This window comes from Stegodyphus dumicola, chromosome 4, assembly GCF_044657685.1.
Source record: "Stegodyphus dumicola isolate Sdum_Otavi_A_Nest chromosome 4, ASM4465768v1".
Classification (NCBI taxonomy): Eukaryota; Metazoa; Arthropoda; class Arachnida; order Araneae; family Eresidae; genus Stegodyphus; species Stegodyphus dumicola.
The window spans coordinates 216,634,981-216,656,165 of record NC_140771.1 but is presented as its reverse complement, the minus strand read 5'-3'; the positions used below and the strand labels follow the sequence as shown (position 1 = coordinate 216,656,165).

The 21,185-nt window shown below is 34.3% G+C and overlaps 2 long non-coding RNA genes across 3 annotated transcripts in view; one reads left to right on the top strand and one right to left on the bottom strand.

Annotated features, from left to right (window-relative positions):
• LOC146997819 (uncharacterized) overlaps nucleotides 1-21,185 on the bottom strand; it is a 338,237-nt gene that overhangs the window by 168,858 nt on the left and 148,194 nt on the right. The gene's annotated exons all lie outside the window — the stretch shown is intronic.
• Nucleotides 3,536-20,121, top strand: LOC146997821 (uncharacterized). Its single transcript, XR_015040544.1, has 2 exons — nucleotides 3,536-4,723; nucleotides 19,867-20,121. It is a non-coding gene; the product is annotated as an uncharacterized LOC146997821 (long non-coding RNA).

Genomic DNA, 21,185 nt, shown 5'->3' with positions numbered 1-21,185 from the left:
TCTCAGCGTTTAATGTTGTTATAAATTTAGTAATATGAATGTACTACTCGAGGACTTCAAAGATTTTACAAAATTGAAGAATGCTTATAGTTAATACATTAACACATGCTGGGCAATTAATGATCAACACACTAATTCATACTGGATCATAGGCCACTGCCTAAAAATATTAATCTAAGATGATATTTTTTTGACTGATTAGTGGTCTGCTAAAAAAGACCCTTTAAAGAACACACAGTAAAACCCAAAAAGAACTATTGTTCTTTTCTATCACACAGTGCCCTCTACAGAATAATATTAAAGAAAAATGTTCCAAACAATTAGACGCAGGATTTGATTTAATAAGACAGCACGGTTAAATATGTCTTTAAAGATTTAGTCATAAACATGTGGTTTTTAATTCAACATATGAGTCAAATAATGGCTTTCAGGTAATATTAGTTTAACAACGTGACACACTTTAATAAAATTACATTAAATTAAAAATTATATACATTACCAGGTATGAAGAAAATGGGAATTAATACGTGGTTTATTTTATTAAAGCTCTTTTTAAATAAAACCGGTTGTGTGTAATTTGCGAAATTAACAGTGAAACATTATCAGAATTCTTCGAGTTGCCTCTCTTTCAGCAAAGAAAAGATACCCGAGTTACTAAGGTTCGCATTTGGGTGGTGTCATAGACGCTTAATCTTCTAAAAAAACAACTACAGTAGTACCTCCCAATAACGGACATCCACCGAGCCAGACAATGTGTCCATTCTTCAGAGGGCACACACTAAAAAATGTAATTTAATAAGAAGTTTAGGTTGCATCAAACTTTACATAAATAATACTATATAGATAGGTAATAGTTTATTTGAGTATTTGCTGGTGTTATCTTTAATTTGAAGTAATTAGGAAAATTTTTAATTAAAAAAGTTTAATAAGTGGAAAATTTATGAAATGAACAATAGAGTTTTGTATGTACAAAAATTTATTGAAAATAATCCTTTAAGTGGGTTTGTTTGAAAGTCTGTGCATTGCACTTTTTTCCGTATGGTTTTTAAAGTCATTGATAATCCTGAGTCCTTCACTGTGACCTAATGTTATCACGCATTTTTTTAATAGGAAGATGTATTTTAAGGCACCTAGAAAGTTTTCTATATCACACTTTTCTTCCGGACCTTCTTCATATTCCTCACTGATTTTCAAGTTATTTTTGTTAAAGTTCATATCATCAACTGCAGTTGAAATAAAATATGTTATGTCGCCATTAATGTCTTCAAGTTTTCATCAGTTTCTAAATGCTGTTGCCTTTGAGCACTGCCACTGATTTTGACAAATCAAGTAATTCATTTTCCTTAATAATACTATTTTCACTGAGGGCACTCGAAACTGCAATTTCAATGCCTGACACAACTTCAATGCCAAACCACTGCTGAACACAACTTTGTGATACGGATTTAACAGCCTTTGTTATCCACTGAATGACATTCTAACATTGACACACTTTGCAAGCTGATCTTTGTTTCCGCAAGCAGCTTGGCAAAAAATATGCCGTAAAAAACAGTTTTCTGTAATGAACCTTGAAGCTTATAATTATACGTCTTCATTATCTTCGTTTCATTAGGTGGGAAAAACGGGTTCTGAATTTCACTGATTTCAGTTTTACATTTAATGGGAGAGCTGGCGAATTGTCAAGAAATTGCAGAATCGTCATATTTTGTCTAGATATTGTTTCATCAAAAGCAATAAAGCATTCCAACATTATCAATGCACATATGCAAACGAATCGGTGCCATCTTTGAATTTTTAGATACCACTGACTCAGGAAACCTGGCAACTTTGTTCAATTGCTTACTGTATTTTTGAGCAATTTCGAACGTTTGTTCTTCCGGCAGTGTAAACAATTTGAGTTTTGTTCCTTAAGTATCATTAATATTTGTACTTCAACATGAGAATTATAAGCTATTTGGCTAATTGTACAACATACGTCTTACTCGAAAACACTACTTATCAGCGGCTAAAGATCCTTTACTCTATATCGTATTACACAAGCAATTGTGACTGCTGTAAGGCACACTTGCTAACTGCCATGTAAGGACGTTAAATTCTCAGTTACATTACAAGTCTTTAGCTATAAATACTGCGAGTACCTTTGAGAATTTGTGCGCCCTGATATAGGATTGAGGGCGATTTTGTAATGCCGTACTTTAAACTTGCTATTTTGTAGTAATGTTTGATTGCCAATGAAATTTTTTAGCACTTATCATTAGGAAGTCTAATAGCTTTCCTTGTTAGAGGAGAAATTATTCATTTGGATCTCTTCAGCAGTTTTGTGTTAAAACCTATGTAATTGCCAAAATGTTACCTTTCCTTAAATACGTTTAAAATGTGTGAGCGTAACTTACATTTTTCTTTCGTTCCTGTAAGGGTTTACTGCCAAGCAAAAACAAAGATAGGTAAAATAAATACAAAAATGTTAAATAATCAAAGGAAGCTCAAACATTTAATGTATTAATGTAAGTTCATTCAATTTAATAGTTTTCAGAAATGGACTAGTTATTAAGAAAATAATTTTAACTGCCAATTCCGAAAATATGTGACTTAAATTAAGTAAATGAGAAATAAATCATGGAAATAAGTAATAGATGCCTACCTTTTACTTGTGATTATTCTCAGAACAGATAAACCTTTGTGTGGAACTCATATGAGAAAAATTAATAAACAAAGTTCAGGTATTTACATACATGATGAAATTAAATATTTCAATAAGCAATAAAACAAATGATATAATACAGCTTAACTACATACCAAAGAATCTCAACGATCGTACGAATGAAAACAAGTGTAAACAAATGGTTGCTTAACTGAAAATTCCAATGAGTTGGATCAAATGCCGAAGTCTTATGATCAAACAACTGGACTATGTAGTAAACGTTTTCATAGGCTGTTAGTCAACGTCTGTTTATATGCAGGAGAATCACGCCAGCTCGAGATTAAAAATTCAGTGAAAATCAGCCTTATATTTACGTTATTTCGGACGCTTAATTCAGTCTTAGCTTTTAAGTAATAAGATCAATTAAACCTTTCTCCAATTGGGTAATTGAACTTAGCCCCACTTTTTACAGTTCATCCTTAACGTCTTCAAAAATTTATCGAGGGGAAAAGAAACAAGGCTATCCACGCCGGTTATAAAATCTAACAGCTATTTGTATTACAGTCACCTAGCTATTAAGAGGCCATAATTGCTCCATATTATCTCTGGGAAAGAAATATGGCGCAATTTGTTGATATTCTTTAACGTCTGTGACGCGAGCAGCATGTCACAACATACAATACATTGAATATTGTCGAAAAGGGACTGCGAACTCACAGACAGTTCTGAATGTTAACCTTGGCTCATTGCCGAAGGGCCACCGAGCATCAGAACTCGATCTTGAACAAATAGAAGGTCACCCAGTCTGAAGAATCTCGTTTCTTATTGCACTATGTGTGCGGTGGGCAAACATGTTGTATTTACTTTAGGAAATATTGACCCTGTGATAAAAAATAAACGGTGGAAGAATTGCAATGTTTTAAGCAATAATCTCTGGGAACTTAATCAAGCCATTCACATGCAGAAAGCTTTAGACTGCGGAAACGTAGCAGCACAAAAACCACGATGGTCTGCATGTTAGTTGAAACGATTTTTGTTTTATCAAATGTTAGCCATACTATCCCCCTTCAACAAATCACAAAGAGCCAGGTATTTTATTTAAAGGTAATGATGATTGAAAGGTAATGATGGAAGTATCATTACTTCCCTCAAAACTAGTGTTCTTTCAAAGCAGTGATGCACCGTGGCAACTATTCGAATTCTTATAAAATTATTTGCGTAACTTTTGGTTTTATTTAGGGCCTGATCTGCAGATTCCTTAAATTTAGTTCAATGAAGCATCTGTAGGATACTAAAAAAAGACGTGACATCAGATCCAGGACGAAAAAGAAGAAAATAAGCTCAAATTTATTTATGTTATACCGTACAGTAAAATTTGCAGTGCAAGGTTTATTTCACAAGCAAATGCTAGTTGTAACTTTTTTTCTGCATTATTTAATGGATGCCTTGGAACAGCAATTCGATTTTGAAAGGCGTGAAATAATCTCTTGAGATTAGGAGTGGGTACCGATTATAGAAAGATATATTTAGGAAATTTGTACTATCAGTGTCTCCTCGGGTAAAATTTATTTTTTGACACATTATTTTCATTGGATGTTCTGACAGCAATTTCCTTTTACTCTTCTAAGAACTTGTTATTAGATGTCATTAATCATACAGAAAGAAAATATTTCTTTTAAAGTCACAAACTTTGAAATTACGTAAGAAATTCGATAATTCACAATAAGTTAGTCATGCCCTGAGTTTACAAAAAAATGATGTAAGATTTTTAGTTATGAAAAATAAATTTGCGTAAAAAGATAATAATTTTGAAGATTTTTTCAATCTAAAGGATTTACTTTAAAGTGATGGAAAAAGAGATTAAATATTAGTGAGACTGCATCGTTTGCTTACATAGCTGAATGGACTATAGTACGTGAAAATCTATTTAATAAAAATTTTAATGATGATTATAGTAGTAGCAAATCTAAAAATTATATGGAGAGTTGCATAGATTCATGTGCCCTCCCACCAGCTCTTCAAAAGGTGACGTTACAACAAGATTGGAAAATTGTTTAAATTTCAAAGAGAAAAATACGCAAGGTAAGCATTTTTTCGAATTTCGCTATTACGAATTTAATGTTACAAAAAAGGCTATTTTACATAATTGAGTCATGCCACAAACTGAAAAAAGAGCTAGGAAGAACAAATAAAAAAATAGTTTTTACTAAAAGTATAATTTTTCTCAGTACATATAAACATTTTAATATTACAGATGTTAACATTATATGATATTTTTTATTTCAAAGCTTTTTCCTTTTATCGTTCTTTTTCCTTCTTTTTTTTTTTTTTTTTTGTTGTTGTTGTTGTTGTTGTTGACCAATGAGATTACCACTAAATTCTGTTTTTATTGTTTATTATATTTTAATACATTTTATATTTTCCATTGATTATTAGCTTTGAAACTTAAACATTGTATCATTTCTTACAGAAGTTTAATTTTGTCCCCATATACAATTGTCTTACCTTAAAAATAAAATAAGTTTTCAAGATAATATTACAGAAATTATTATTTGTTTATTGAAAGTTGGGCTATTTTGGAGGTAGGTGGATTTAAATTATTATGTTATCAATCATTATTTTTTTAATTGTTCTTAAAAATTTGCTCTTGAAACCTCTGCTCCGAACTACTTTATATCTAATCTGCTAAATATCCTGATTGAATTTTAACTTACCAGTAAGTTAAATCTTAATTATTTTTATTAATTTCAATCCGTAAAACTTTCCAATTTAACGTATTATAATTTTTATTATTGCATTTCCCCTTCACAGGATCTAATATATGCGTGTTATTCTTATTTCCTATTAGAAAGTGCTAAATTAGTAACCATTCTTTAATTATGTATTTCGATTATTTTTGCTTTAGTGCATTTTATCCCTTATATGCCATTCAATGATGTATTTTTGTGATTTAGTAGTGTCTTTAATTTATAATTTTGTCACATTTGGCATGCCAAAAGAATTTTTATATAAGTCTTTTATGTTGCTCTTAAAATCTAAAAATACGCAAATAATATGCTCGTGAAGAGATTGATTACACCCCACACGCAATATTTTGGCCTTTTCTAATCTTATAATTATAAAAGGCTAAAATATTGCCTGTGGGATGGACGCATTCAGCTGATTAATGTTTACGTTTACAGAATATGCTTACAGTATTAAGTATTAGCATATTTTGTAATTCACTGTATTATATTTGGGACACAAACTGATGAAGATATCCGGATTGGATCTAGACTTACTGGAGTTGTAAAAAAGGTTCAAAATTTTTGGCTAATTATTTTTGCTCTTCTGGCCTTGTTTTAATTCTTCTGTTTATTCACAAAGTTTATATGAATTGTTAATATACAAAAATACCAGTCCAGTATATGAGAACACTGGAAAACATAAGAATGTTTAATTTAATTATTCTTTGTTTTGAAGCTGAGCATAGTAGCAATTTCAAATGGAATCTGAAGTTTTAGAACTTTTATTTTTAAAAAACAAGTACATTATTTTTTATACTTAAAACTGTGAATTTTAAGATTTCAATATTCATAAAGCTTATAATCAATAGTATATCACAAGCTTTATGTATGCCTTAAGCATTACGATCTAATTTTATGATTTGCATTCAATGAATTGTTTTGGTGTTAGTTACAAAATATTATGAAAGGAAGGAACTATAAGTGCCACCTTTAGTTTTTGTTTACATTAGTTAGTATTTACAGCATCTTGCTAGAGATTCACGCATTCGCTTATTCGATTCGTTAGAGAATCGAGGGGCATAATAAGAATGTGGGTAAAATTTTACAATTGGGTGCCCCTTGGTTTTTTGGCGATTCTTTTTTAACGCCAAGATCGGCAACAGGAAGGGAAAATTTCAAGATGGCTACTTCACAAAACCAAAATAAGAAGTCAAAGAATTGCACAAACTCGATGTCCGTATACACAATGATCTATTTTCACTTAAAAAAACATCAGGAAATTGCACAAACTTGGTGTCCATGTACACATCTATCTATTTTCACTTCATAAAAATCAAAAAGATAAAACCAAGTTAAAACTATCATGGTAATTAGCAACGAGGTTTCATCACCAAAACTGAACAAAATGTGTCGCCAATAGAAGGGACACCTTGTTTTACACTAGAGCCAGAATCTGATAATCATAGAACACGAATTCTATATTCTGTGAATAAGAGTTCCACTTTGATAATATTAAATTGATCAATATTTTCACAATAACCTGCACAGAAATGCTCGCTTTATGATCTCAGAAACCATTTATTAAACGATATTTTACTTTTAGTTACGTACAAATGCAAACGATTTGCTCTTCAAATTATGTAGGGCCCCTGAATATAATACAGATTTCGGCTTGAAATATATCAGTCAATAATTGTTGTTTAGATTTAGATTTCGTATTCTTTACAATTAGAATTTTTTGGTTTAGAAAATACGAAACATGAATCTTTGCGTCATTTAAAACTTTTTTGTAGCAGGAAGTATATATCTTAAGTCTAATCGTTACGAAAAACAGGCTGGATAAGGGCTTTTGTGGACATATATACATATAAATTGATAGATTAACACAATTTAAAAAACCCAACTGCTTACCTAGATACCGAAGCCAAAACTTTACTTATGCTGTGTAAATATACATGTATATATATATATTCATCGTATGATTCAAGTTGCGTAACCTAACTAACACCCTGAGTAATTAAGACCGATGACCACGCGTAGTCCGACACAAGTTCCATTGCTAGTAAAGGGGCTGGCTATTTCGTGATTTTCACTTTGTATTATGTAAGTACGAGCAACATTCCCTTAAAATGTTTTCACCGAAGCGAAGGATATTTAAGACATTAATTAATTAAATCGTTCAATCAGATTACATACTGTGAAAGTGCTGATTGAAAATCTTTGAAACTTTCTCTTTCCCGATATTTGATATAGCAACCCTGCACTGAACTTTGAAGGTTATACATCGATTTACACTCTTTTGCAAAAAAATCAAAGCACCATGAAGGAAGTGGTTGTTTTTGATGAAAGTGAATATGTGTATAACTCATACACAGATAATAAAATGATTAAAAAATCAAGGTGTTCAAGGTGTACTTGTTCATGGCTCACAATCACCCATTGAGTGTTCAAGTTAGTAGTTGGTCGAACCGCCCCTGGCGGCAATGCATGCTTGAATTCGTTGAGGCAAGGGGTGGTAGAGGTTCCTAAAGTCATCTTGCGACACATTCTGCCAGGCATTCATCAGTTGTCGTTCCAGATCTGCGACATTTTGTGGCGCCCGAATCTGGCGGCCTACCGTGTCCCAAACATGTTTGATTGGTGAAAGGTCTGGTGACCTTGCTGGCCAAGGAACCGCACGGAGACAGTCCAGAGATATGCAAGCGGTATGCGGCCTGGCATTATCTTGTTGGAAAATGGCCTTAGGATGACGTGCCATGAAGGATAATGCAGCCGGCCGCAGGATGGTAGCAACATATCTTTGAGCTGTTAAAGATGTACGGAGGGTGACTAAAGAAATAAGAAATAGCGCCCCACACCATCACACAAGAGATCATGGCTGCAGGCCTTTGTAAAACAAAGGCTGACTGGGCCGCTGGCGACGTCCTCTCCAGACACAAACACGGGGGTCATCTACTTCAAGAATGAATCGGGATTCATCGCTGAACACTAAACGATGCAAATCTGATGGCAGCCATGATGATCGGCTGCGACACCACTCCAGACGACTCTGCCGATGTTGTGGGATCAAAGGCGAACGTCTTAAAGGCCTCTGTGAGGTAACCCCGCCTCAGACAAACGCCGTGAGATGGTAAACGGTACCACTGGAGGTATAGACGTGGCTGTAGTACGTTGAATAGTTGACAATGATACCGTTGGGGCGGTTCGGTCCTGGCGAACAATCATCCTATCTTCCTCGTATTTGTGCTCCTTGGCCTTCCAGCCTTCATTTTGTCGGCAATTTCTTGTATCAACCATTGCTACCAACATCTTTACAAAGCAGTGTCTGTACGCTGCAGGTGGGGGCCTATTGCTCGGTATGACCACCCAGCTTCACGCAATCCTAGAATGCGACCACGTTCCAAGTCGTTTAGTCTTCTGTAAGGTTTTCTTGTGAATCTCAAATTGTATTCCGACTATTTTGTAATCTACTTATGCCCTACATCATTATTTTTAATAAATACTGGATGCGGGACGTACTGAGGGATTGCACAATGTACCATAATAGGCAAACTCTAGACCTTTTGGAAAGCTTCAGTCTATGCAAAGTCTTATAAAACTTCCAATTCCCCCTCCCCTTTTTCTTTAAAGAATTAGTATGGGAAGGCATTACCAGTTAATCTGTGGTACATCGCTGGTGTCCTTTACCTTTACCTTTGTAAGGTCTTCCATATCGTCGTAATGGCATCTTTAGTTGCTTCTTTACTGAATTTACAATGGCAGCAAGAAAAAAAGATACATTTTCCGCTTGTGTTACTAGTTTTATACTTTGCGAATTGCTCACTATAAATGCGCTCTATGATCGCAGTTCCTGTTCATTTGCTTTGAAACTTTGATCATTTGCGTGTTCGATCAAGATGTTTTTGCATACGAAATTTCGTCACGATCGCAAAAGGTCTTCTTGGTGCTTCGATTTTTTTTTGCAAAAGGGTGTATTTGAGCCAGTAAATGAAGAGCCATGTCCTTTGATCATAGTAATTGGAAGTATCTAGTATGCTTGGTCGTGGTGGGTGAAGAAGTTATCTCAGTGTTTATACAGCACAGATGCAATTGAATTTTTGCTTAAATTATCACAGCATGCATATTGTGATAACACATTTAGCCAAGCTTCTATATTTGAATGACAGAAGCCTTTTCAAACTATAATGTGCAAAAGATAGACAAAGCATATTTTGGCCTGTTGTCCGTTGTTGACTGGTATGTCGACGCAGCACAAACATGGGTAGAAAGTAATTAATAGCATATTATATAAGAAGCTTGAAATTCATTTGCTTAAAGACATAGGACGTGAGGAAGAATAGGTGAGGTTTATTAAAGAAACAGTGGTTTTTCATCTGTACGATGTCCAGCTGCATATTGCTGCTGCAAAATTGATAAAGCTGTCTGAAATCGGTCTTTCAACTCTAGAACACTTTGCATGTAGCCTAGAGTAAATGAAATGTCATTTATAGGTTTTGGTTTGCTTTGGTTTAGTAGATTATGGCAAAGCACACTAGGGATATTTGACTAAGGGAAGGGATGCCTTCGTGGAGGACTTTCTAAGAGAAAATGGCTTGTATACACGTTACATATTCAGGAAACAACGAAAACTCCCATGCAGCCAGCTCGCTTGCCTGGAATCGAACCCAGATCGGAGCTACCAGTGTTCAGCGACTTTACCACGCGCCCAATGGTTGGCAAGTGATTTCTAGTTAGTCTTAACAATTTAAAGATTTTTCATGAGTTAAGGAAATGAAAAATATCGTGTCCATAGTTATAAAGATCATACCACAATATATATCATACTGAATATTATCGAATAACTGAAAATGTTTTAAAATGCTGTGTAATTCAGTGTGAAAGACTCAAGTTTTGAAAAGAAAAATTGCAGAATCAGTAAATTAATTTGATTCTAAACATGAGAATTTATTTCAGAACGTTTTAAACAGCCTAAATGTTTTAGTTTTACATTATGTAACTGATTTAATTAATTAATGCAAGCATTAGTAAATTAAATCATTCATCCAAAGTGCTTTCATTAACAAAATCTGATTTTATATTACTATCATAGTGGTATAAAAAATTTATCTTTTATTTACAAATCCGTGAATATAATATGTAAGGAAATATATTTTATCGTACGTTTTGCACATGAACTGTACATAGTTGCAAGCTAACTCCATAAAATCATAATATCATAATTTAATGCGCATTTCAGTCTCAATGGTTTTTTATCTTCCACGTTTTTAAGGAGTATGAGTTTGTCTACGTAATGATGTAGTAAAAATCGTTTAGTACTATTAATGATGTAACAACTTAACTGCATATGTGAGCGCTAAGACCGAGCCGATATAATTTAAATAATGAAATCATCCTTAGCAAAAATGATAAAATCACGTGCATCTTAGACCTAAGTCACATGCTTCACGTGACGAAGAGTCCGTAACTCCCTCGGGGTTGTCATACCTTCCCCGCGTGATCATCCATTTTCACGTGCGCGAAGGCATGAAAGAGAAAGTAAAAACACGTGTTATGTGAAAAATCTACCGGTTCAATGCTCAAGCAGTTTTACCTGGTTCACTGCCGTGAGGGTTTTTCACTAGGTTTGTGAGACAGTTTTGGATTAATGATGTTTTGTTTCATTGACGCGCAAAAACCGGTCATTTTAACAAGGTTGGGCAAACGGACCCTTTTCATTCAAATTTAGGCGATATCAAAATGATGTTATTAATACGAGAAAGATTTCTCATTTGGGTGTTATGTGGGCTGATCCACACGCATTTGTGCCCAGAGGAAATTATAATGTAATTTTGTCACGCTACAAATCCACGTGAACTGCCGGTGACCTTCCAAATCAACAGTTGATGTGATAACTCTACGTAAATGTTAAGTAAATGTCACTGAGGTTTCGAATAGCTAATGAAGAAAAAGTCAACGAACACCCTAAACGGGTTGGTTTTAGGATACTAGAAACGATTAAATTACTAGTATTAACCATAAATCTGGCATTGCTCCCAATTAGAAATTTTCTTAAAAAAATATTTAAATGAATTATTTTCAGATTTAACGCAGTTACTTTTACTAGTGCTTAAATGGAACTGATTTAAAAAAAAATATACATAGATATATGTATGAGCGTTTTCATGTTTGCCCCCATGTGGATGCGAGCCAGCCTACCCTTTCCATGTGTGCCTGATGGCGTAGCACGTAATATATATAAAATCAATAAACATAAGTTACACAGAAATGATATCCTTCTACAGTGATTCGGTGAAGCTGGATGGTCACAGGGTGTTTTACAAGCGGGGTGGATTTTTTTGCTACTATCAAAGGAAAGACATTTAAGGTGGCCACTTGCTAGTCTAGTCAGAACAGTCTGGGAGCCGTAGTCACACTTGATTTCCAGCAGAGAGCCAGGCCATGTTCCTGTGTACTATTGGTGCGTAGGTGGAATACGCCATATTATATTGAGTTTCGGTCTTTCATTAGAGTGAAGTCCTTGGTAAGTAAGCGAAGAGCCTGAGACCGTTTCCTTTTCACTACCCTCTTTGGCCAGTTTATCAGCGACCTCATTCACTAATGTTAACATGTGCTGAACTCCATTGGAGGTGGACGTCGTGGGTCTGAGAGATCTTCCTCAGTTTGAGCAGAATAGAGCTGGTTTCATCGTTTGAGGAGGAACAGCCACCAAGATGTTGTAATGCGCTGCGGGTATCCGATAAAATCTATAACTTCTCAAAATCACAATCATGAGGCGTGATAGCATCAAGGCTATAATACTGATAGAGGTAATCGCGAACAAACCCACAAACACAATTTCTTCTTTATATACAGATAGATACAGCAATTAGTACAAAAAGCAATTATTTCAAAATCATTAACAAATTTTTTAATATTGCCCTAAAGGAAAAATTGGTACTTTGTAGAGCTCGGATTTATAATGTACCAACGAATCCAGTAATGAAAGCGGATAAAACAGACTAGATGTGAGAGCTGTTAGGGAAGCACGTAATCCTATAGAAATTTATTTCATAGTATTTTTACTTTCTTGCTGCAATATGATGGGACTGAAAGTATACAGAGAACTTTCTAAAATTTTAAGTACAGCTGAGTTGGGCTGGACCAAGGTTTAATCCCATTTCTTTTAGTAAATAAATTAAATTTTAACAAAATTTCGAAGCAGAAGGAAAAAATACTTTGCAGAAATTTAAATCCTTATATTCCAGATCAGATGAGATGGATTTTAACAGAAGTTGCAGTATACCATGTTATATGATAACAAAATTATTCAGAGGCTAAAAATGAGAAACATTAATACCAAAAATCCTACATGAATTTATTAAAAGTCATTTTAATTTTAAAGACTAGAATCATTCTCGGACTGTGTTGATTTGGTGTAAGGGAAAGCAAGGACTTCGAAGTTATCAAGAAACAATTCTCGTCTTACTAAACAGCTAGAGCATTCTGCTCTGTTGAAAGGCATAAAGATAAATAAATCAGAGGACTGAAATTAACGCTGCAATAAATTTCAAGGTATTTTGACCTCTTCTACCGTCCAGTATTTTTGTTCCTCGAAAATGAAAGACCTCTTAATTTGAATATTTCGAAATCGATATAATTTCCTCTAAAATCAACTTGTTAAATTGATTTTAGTATAATTTTATACATTTGGTATACATTTCTTCCAGACATCCAAAAACACTATTTCGGGCACAAGATCTAGCCTGAAATATTTAAATTATTCCGTATATTTAATAATTTCTGCCGGGATATTAATTGTAGACATAATTTGAAACATTTCTTTTTTTTCAAATAATTAGATAACGTGAAGTTTGTAAAAAAAGAGAAATTGTTTATTTCTACCAGCCTCCATCATAAACAATATTATTTGTCCTTCTACGAAGTGAATTAACTTCAGTGCAGATATTTGGGATATATAAGTTAAAATATAAGCAAATATAAGTTAAAAAAATTTAATATTGCAGCTGATTGACGAAACATGAGATATCTTTTCGAATGCTTCTTTGATATATTTTAGTATCGAAACACTAACGCCAGCGTTAAAGATGATGAATGAAATTCTGTTATTTGCGAGAAAAATTTGAAATAAATCATAAATGTGACAAGTTTAGCCTTGAAGAAAGATGTTTGGATTAAAAAAATGTGTCGAAGTAGCGCTTTATTGACTGATAACGTATTTAAGGAACTTTTGGTGTTTTTTTCCTAAGTTGATTGATTTTTTTATAGTTTCAGGCGGAAGGAACTGCTTGTAATTGGAAAAAATATCGTACAAAGGTATCGAGACAGAGTTCATTCCTTGTAATTACTTTTTGTTGTAACTATCTTAATCCCTAAGTCTGGACATCCAGCTTTCCTACCTTTGCGCATATATTTATTTGGCATTTTGCGAAATAGAAAACGTAAATGTTTGTCTGTTTGTGTATTTTGGGTATTTATCTTCTTGTGTATTTTGAACAATCACTTCCTTTTCAAAAACTGTTTGAACTTCATGAGTAAATCAATCATTTTAATATTTCTTTGATTACGATTTAGTTGCTTTCTTTACGTAATTTAGAGCTTCGTTAAAAGAAACAACAAAATTTTTTACGTTCTTTCTTCAACAAAGCTTTACCTCTTTTTAGATGTTAAAAACCTTAAATATCATGTTGTCAGGGCTAGTAGGTATTTTCTTACTTGCTTTGGAAACATGCTATGTCCTGAATAGGAACAGGGAGCTTACTAAAGCTATGTTCAAGTATGTGTATTCCACATACTTGACACAAGGAGGAAGGGTGTACTGAACCCTTTATTCTCTATAAGATTACAAATGCTCCTGTACTTCGGGATACAGAGACCAACCACTTGTGGTCTGAACGTAAAAATATAAAACTACTAACTAAAATTTTAAATACGAGTTAACTTTGAATTAGTTTACAAATGCCTAACACTAAGACTGGCCTTTTTAAAAGGTTACGTATGTAGTACGCAAACTGCTGAAACTACAATACGTTTTAAATATCAAGAGGACTTAAAAACCTCTGGCCTTAAAGGCAAACAGCAACTGATTGAAAACACGTAAGAATGCAGCGGCAAGACGGCTCACTTCCCTTCTCCCTCTAACTTTTGGCAAAAAGCCACAACTTAAATACTTGGGCGTTAGCAAGTACAATTTGCATAAACAAGTTAACGCATTTAATTCTGGCCGGAAGTGGAAAAATAAGAAAAGATAGTACAGTTTTAAAATAAAATAAACGTTAGTAAAACTTAAGATCCTTACAATGTATTTAAAAATGTCTCTCTCCCGTACTATTCAACATAAAAGTCTTTATTCACTTTGAAGTCCATGTAGTTGCTCATATCTGTCTATTGATTCCTAATTGCGTAGCTTTATTTTCCGCATGGTCTACAAATTCTTTGTTTTTATTTCATCTTCAGTTATGAATATAAATCCTATTTAATACCATGTTTATTACAGCACATCTTTAATATATTTAAAGGGGCCAGATGTCTCGCAGCGCGGAGGGGGCGGAGGGTTGTGTTATGTTAAGTCTTTCATTTACAATGTTATCCTGAAAAATATAACCCATGCCGAATTTTTTAATCAAATTTTCCATAAAAAACACAATGTAAAATTAAATATAATGGGTCATAATGCTGGGATTGGGCAAAAAATAATTATTTATTATGCAAAAAATGAAAATAAAATGAAATGTACACTTATGCACGTTCATATTTCATATTCAGAAATGAATACAGTTTTACGTACAATTCAGTGCATTTCACTATGTGGACCATTAAATTCTAGATTAGACGTCAAAACGATACTCATTTTCAGCAGTCTACGTCTTTTAAAGCATATTCGGAGTTCGGTTTCCACCGCAGTTCCTTTAAATAGCTGATATTGCGAACATTTCCTTCGCTGAGCCTAATTCGTAATTGTCACTTTAAAGGTTTGATTTTGAAATGCAGAGAATAATTGACTTCTGTGCAGCGTTGCAAATACTACGGTTTCTTCTTCTTGCAAAACCTTACAAGCATTGTTTATAGTAAAAGCATTCTTCGTAATTTTAAGAAAATAGCAATGAGTATACAGCTTTTGTTTCTATTGTAGTGTTTCAGTTGGGAGATGGAGAATATTGTTCGCTTATGCGTCAAACTATTACGCTACCAGCGTATCAAGGACTCTAAAGAGACTACTATATTCTAAAGTATTCATTTATTTAATAAAACATCACTCAGGTATATAACATACAATTAATCTTCAATAAGCCTAACTAACTACAGAAACATGTTTACCTAATTCTAAGAATTGCCCTGTTGCCACTCTCATGAAACCAAACTAACAACAATTATTAGTGGCCAAAAGGTAAAAGTAATAAGTATTGTAAAATTATAAGTATAAAATTAAAGTAAAGTAAATACAAAATACAAACTACATTGTTTTGAAATCCAACAAATATTTCTTTGCTGAAAATCTTCTGAAGGAAAGTGTTCATCAAAAAACACTTAAGATTCGCCAAAGCAACGGGATTGGGTCACCCACGTCCAGTTCGTGAGTTGGGGAACTTATCATTGAATGCTGCACGTAACAGATTTAGTAAGAGGTAAAATTTACATGAACCCAGTTTCGAAACAATAATTATTTCCGTAAGTTTAAGATTTCATTATGTAATAAAGTGGCAAAATCCCGGCATTCTTTTCTGATGAGCCTATATTAAGAATAGATAAATTATTTAATAATTCACTAAGTCACTTAATAATAATTATAAGTCATTTAATAATTCACTAAGTAAAGAATCATTTTACCTCGGTGACTGTGACAGTGAAAACATTGTGAAATTTTCTAACGGCAACACCCACTTTTTTATGCTCAAATTGGCGCATTAAAAATCATAAATGGTGTTCGAACTTAGGGACACGCACTCCACAGGGCGACAGCGCCAAAATGTTTGTAATGATAGAGTTGTCTTCTGTTTCAGATGTTTGCAATCTTAGAGTAGTTGTTAAGGCGCTTACGATAATTTTATTATCGATCAACACTAACCGACGGTAATGTTGCAGTACTCCCTTTTCCTCTAGGGCTGTAGGTAAACACACCATTCACCGTTCGGTAAAAAGTTTTCAGGTTTAAGTTTACAAAATTCTTTGTTTATTTAAATGCTTCCTGTTCGGTGCAGGTTTAATTTTTCATTGTTTTCGTGAGCCGTATGAGCGTACCAAATAATATGTATTCATATGTTCTGATTTGCTAATATAGTGAATGGGAAAAATAAATAAGGTTAAGTAAGTGGTTAAGTGAATTCAACTTTATATAATAATAACGATAATTACAATAATACTTTATTCAACTTACATAGTTTTAAATATACATTTAGTTTACCTAATTTCTATAAAAACTTAACAAAATTTGGCACTACATTAATTACAAAATTTAAAATTTTGAATTTTCTATAATAATTTTTTTATATAAAAATTTAGTGCTTCCCAACTTTCTGTGACTTTATTTAGATGGCCAGAGAAGAAGAAAAGAAACTGTTTGGGTATCAAAACTTGCTTAACAAGCGAAAACGGGAGGAAGACTTGGTAGGAGCATTTTTAAAGTTGCCAACTTTTTTCGAAAGCTAACACATTTTCAAATCAGTACTTAAACCAGTGGTAACAATGGTTTTCCATTTCTATCAATATCGAAGTTGCTATCAGAATTAGAAAAGCCAGATAATGAGGATCGAATAGATTCATTTTCTTGGACTTGGATGCTTGTATTTAGGCTGGCATATAGCTAAGTTAAATAGCTTTTTTCAACTCCTTAAAGAGTCCCATTGCGGGCATGCTGAAGATGTATGTCCCATAATTGCATTTTCAGAGAAAATCCGAAGTAAATTAAGAGAAGCGAAGCCACATTTTCCTCCGAACAAAAATATAGTAGACTGGTCTGAAAGCAAGTAGCATAGGTGGCTCCATCTGCTGGTCCGAGGAGTGACGAAGAATTTCAAAGAGGGATAAAAAGCCAGACGCGGTTAGGGATGATCATTAAACTGCACCTTGTTCATCTGCCCATAAGTCTATAAAGTTCATCCATCAGTTTTATTAAGCTCATGAAAAGCTATCTTAAAAACAGGACCTTTCAGGTAAAAATTAATGACTCTCTCTCTTCAAGAAAAAGAATTAAAAGCGGAGTGGCTCAAGGAAGCGTTCTGGGACCGCTTCTGTTTAATGTCTACACGAATGATATGCCGGTTTCTTTGAATGCAAAAGTAGTGAAATATGCCGCCGACACAGCAATTTTAACCAAGTCGCTAAAACCTCAGCTCGCTGTAGATAAACTTGAAAGCGCAGTAAATATCATAGCACACTATTATGATTCATCGAAATTAAAAGTAAATCCCTCAAAGAGCCAAATTCTCCTTTTCAGACGTCATCGGAAGTTCACTCCTCTGAATGTAAATATAAAAATTAATGATCAAGCCCTAGCAATTGTTTCAAGTACCAAGTACCTAGGAGTGGTCTTCGACTCACAGCTGTTATTCAAAGAACACACGGAGTATGCCTTTCGCAAAGCCACCGCTGCTAAAATGTCTCTTTACCCTTTAATAAGAAGAAATGCTAAATTAAATATCAGTCTCAAGAAGAAGATCTATACCAGCTTAATATGACCCACCCTACTTTATGCAGTGCCTATCTGAACCACTGTGTGCAAGACTTACAGACACAAACTACAGGTCTTTCAGAACAAAATACTCACACAAATTGTTGACTACCCATGGTTCGTACGTAACCTGCAGATACATAAAGAACTAAAAATAAGACCCATAGCTGATCAAATTCTCGCCACGAGCCACAATTTCTATGCTAAAATAGAACTTTCTCAATACGAACATATCCGTGATCTGATAAACTATGATCCTACTATAGAAATTGCAGCAAAGCGCCCAAGAGGCATCTTCCATAACAGCAAATGGTGAAATGTGTATATATTGTACATAATACTATTATCTTTATTTAATCTTCATTGTGTCATTTTACCAGTGTCTTTGAAAGTTTATAGACTTAATGGACATGATCCGTGTACCTGGATCTTCAAAGCACTGATCTTATATTTGTCATTTTCGTAATCTTCTTATTGTTATATCAGAGACTTTGTAATATTGTAATATTGTGGACTTACGGACATGATCCGTGTACCTGGATCTTCAAAGCTCTGATTATTTATTGCTAGTGTAAAGTGTTTTTCACTATTTGCTACTTCGCTCAAATACCGCCGTCCCTATATGTACATAGTCTAAAGTTTCAGTAACTCATGTGCCTCAGTGTTGTACAAGAACTTTAGTGTTTAATTTCTCAGACCAAGACTTCACTGAATTGTGATATCTACTATTTCAAGATGCATTGGCTGTGGACAATTCACGGGAGGGTGACCCCCACGTGACTACCACTGTCCAATCTGTGTTTTACAGCAAGGATGAATTTGAATATTTTGTTTAGCTAATCTGTTGCACTCAGTTGTGCCATTTCTCTTCATTTAGATCGCGATATTAGTTTAATTATTCAAATCTGGATAACCTGTTTCAAAACTTGATAATTATTAATACATCCAATATTTCTCATTGCACGCGTAAGCTGCTTTGCTCGGAGTCTGAACTTGGGTGGGTGACCACCCACGTGACAGGCTCCTGCCAATCATCTCCCTCCATTTAGCGAATACTGTCACAGCTCGAACGGCAATTCCAGATGCTACTCCGTACATTTCACAAAAATTGACAAGTTCGCCTAGTTCGCCTGTAAATCGCCTTAATTAAAAACTTAACTACCAACGCCTTAGGGCAATTTACCAACAGAGACGGTTAAAGTAGCGGTTGGCTACTAATTGCCGCCTAGCCATTGACTCGATTTCGATTTCGAGGGATGATCATTAAGAAGAATATTCCTCCAAAAACAGAAGCTTCCATTCCTACTTCCGATTTTCCGCAGACACTCAGCAATAGCAATACCATCCCGAAAGTGCCGTACAATGAAAAGCTGAAAAAAAGACTGAAACCCCCACCTGGAGATTTCAAAGAAGCAATAGAATGTCTACAAGATAAGAAAATTATAAAATTCCTCTGCGGAATAATCAGCAGTATCCAGAAAATTAAAGCGACGAACAGGGGCGTAGCTAGAGGGGGGCAAGGGAGGGGCATCTGTCTCCGGGCGCAGAATCCAAGCGGCGTCCAAACTGATGTTACGACATTTTAGAAATAAATGTTTTCCATCCTTGGCAAGCAGTAGGGGGCGCGAAATCTTCAGTTGTCCCTGAGCGCTGAAAACCCTAGCTACGACTCTGGCGACGAAGTCGATAGCAGAGAAGTTAACTGCCGGCTTCAAAGCAGCCTCCATCCTTATGAAATTTGCAGAAGGCGAAGAATAATTTCTCCTAATCTGATGCAACAGAAGAAATTTTCATATTAATTACTATTAATTTACTAATTACTTTTCTCTTTTCAGAACATCTTCCATCTCCAACAAAGCTGCTCTTCTCGGGGTCAGTACTTGGGAGAGTGACCACCCACTTGACTGGCCTCGGCGAATCAACTCTCACTCCTCTCCCAGCTCGACGGCTCCGGACTTTGAATTTTTTTCCCACTGAGATGAGGCAGTCTACTTTATATCCACGGCAGCACTCAGTTGGCTAAGTATGATTTACACAAGATTCAACAGCAGACACAATCCAATAAATTATCTGCATATTTTGTAAGTCTGGCAATTTGATATTAAGAACATGGATCCTCCCTTTAAAATGGCTAGCAATTATTTCAAAATCATTTTCACTAATAACTTTATTTTGCATATTTGTTAGTTGTCGAAGATTTATAAAATATAGAATAATTCTTAAGCCAATGTAAATAGGGAAATATATTTGGAAAATGTAGGAAATGGGCTTTTTTAACAACGAGAGATAAAATATGGATATTCTCTATTACGGAACAATCCCGACGAACAAGCTGGTTGTAGAGACGTTTTCGCTGTTCTTGTCCCATGTATGACATGTATACGAGCAATTTCCATTAGAAAGTCGTCTACGAAGATCCCTTTAGGCAAAGTCTCCAGTGTTTTGCCATAATTAAATACACCAAACCGTTATATAGAATAACAAGCACCAAACAATTTTCTAGACTAAAATGTATATGCATCAAAGTTGACTATGTGCCACCATTAAATTAAATGTGTTTTTCTTATCTCTCAAAACGTGTTCTTGTTTTAAACGAGCGCATTGTGCATAAAAAAGTTTTTAAAATGTATCATTCTATTTCTGTCTTCAAATTAATGAAATTGTTAAAGAAATACATTTCTTATATTTAGGGATGTTTTGAAAAAAAGGTGATAAAGAAAGTATGTTTTCTTGCTGAAAGTACCAAACTGGTGCATGTCACATTCCAGATAAGAATTAGATAAGATTATATTTTCAGATAAACTTGATATTTTCATTCAGAAACTATACTTTCGTTATCAAGTCATTCAGACCTTGGTAAAATTTCCGAAATATATCTCTTAGGTTAGCTATTTCAGTAAACAAAGACAGAAATAGAACGACACGCCTTAAAAACGTACTATTGACGGTACTTATTTTGGAAACAAAACAACTCTACCACCACCAAAAAAAAAAAAAGTTATAACCGATAACAACAATTCATGGCCAACGGACAACGCTGCAAATACAAACGTGTCCTTGCATTCGCGTGTGCAAGTTACTGAGGATACGTAAAATCGCACACGTAACGAGAGCTATATAAATCAGGCATTTTCCTAACATTAAAAAAAATCAT